At 43.0% G+C, this 1,652-nt stretch overlaps 1 pseudogene; it reads left to right on the top strand.

The window, feature by feature from the left end:
• Nucleotides 1–344: 344 nt before the first annotated feature.
• On the top strand, nt 345–596 carry LOC103738449 (annotated as a pseudogene).
• Nucleotides 597–1,652: the final 1,056 nt, after the last annotated feature.

The raw sequence follows: 1,652 nt of genomic DNA, 5'->3' as shown, positions 1-1,652 counted from the left end.
TGAGCTAAATTCATCTCCACAGAAGTGTCCAGCATTTGATTTGTGAATTTCTATTGATTCCTAAATATTTTTTATGGTTGTGTAGTCACAGTGCCTATGGTTCCCAACTGTTTGGCTACCCAGTTATCTGACCTTGGCACCAGACTTGGCTACGAATCTGCCAATTAACTTTTTTGGCCTAGAAATTCTTTGCTTAGTCTCAGAGAACCGACAAAGTCCAGGAAAATCAGCCATCAAAAAACATCTATCCATTCAAAAATCTGTTTATGCATTGTGAATAAAAAGTGTTACTTGAGTTTCACCTTAAAAAAAATATTTTAGCTCTCTACCAGATTGCCGCCAACATGGACATGAGTCATATGCAGCCCATTAAGCTGGCGAAGGTGACCAAAGTGCTGGGCAGGACCGGTTCACGGGCACAGTGCATGCAGATACGAGTAGAATTTATGGACAACACCAGGAGCTCCATCATCCACAATGTGAAAGGCCCTGTGTGCGAGGGTGATGCGCTCACCCTACTGGAGTCAGAAGGAGAGGCTTGGAGTCTGCACCAAACCTGGCTGCTGGGTCCTGGATATCTACCATTTGACCCATGAGATGACCTGTTACTGTTAAATAGTGTTTGTATTGTTAAAAAAATTATTTATTATTTTTATTTTATGTGAACAAGGGTTATGTCTGCCTGTATGTAAGTGCACTGCCTGAACTCAATGCCCTGCAGAGGCCAGAAGAGGACTTTGGATCTCCTAGAAATGGAGTTACAGACAGTTGTTAGCTGTTGTTAGCCACCACGTGGGTGTGGGAATCAAACCCAGGTCCTCTGGAAGAACAGCAAATGTTCTTAACCACTGAGCCATCACTACAGCCTTAAATTTCTCCTTTTTGACTGGCACTGTTCTGGCTGCTGGGATACAGCAGCCAACAAGATAAAGTCTCAGATTTTATGGTGCTTTAATCAATGAGAACAATTTCATAATGAACCAGGAAAGCGAGTAAATAATAATATTTTAGCACCAGGGAGATAGCTCAACCCATAAAGCGCTTACCTTGAAAGCCCAAAGATCTGAGTTCAACCCCTGGTACCTATGTAAAAATGTTGCATGGGGTGGGGTGCCCTTGTAATCCCAACGCTGGGGAAGCAGAGACAACCTTGAAAGCCCAAAGATCTGAGTTCAACCCCTGGTACCTATGTAAAAATGCTGCATGGGGTGGGGTGCCCTTGTAATCCCAACGCTGGGGAAGCAGAGACAGGAAGACCCTTAGGGTTCACTAGTCAGCCAGCCTACCCTGTATTTCAAGAGACCCTGTCTTAAAAATAAGAAGGTGGATGGCATCTGAGCAATGACATCTAAGGTTATCCTAGCTTCCACAAGCATGTGCACACTCATGCACTCATACCCGCATGTGCAGCCACAAATGTGAACATGCACACATGCACACAAACAATAATAAAATTTTAGTTAGTTGCAAATGCCATAAAGAATAATTCAGAGTAGGGCATAGATTGTAACTGGCAGAAGGCTGGATGAGCAATTAACCATTTCACCATGTTCATGTCCATATGGATTTCTCCGGTAGAGGGCCTGAGATTTTACTTCAGGACATATTTTTTCAGCTCTGGAGAATAGGAAACTAAATAGAAGAAAAATAGT

Source organism: Nannospalax galili, unplaced genomic scaffold (assembly GCF_000622305.1).
Source record: "Nannospalax galili isolate Female #2095 unplaced genomic scaffold, S.galili_v1.0 scaffold95, whole genome shotgun sequence".
Classification (NCBI taxonomy): domain Eukaryota; kingdom Metazoa; phylum Chordata; class Mammalia; order Rodentia; family Spalacidae; genus Nannospalax; species Nannospalax galili.
This window is presented reverse-complemented; position numbering and strand designations above follow the sequence as displayed.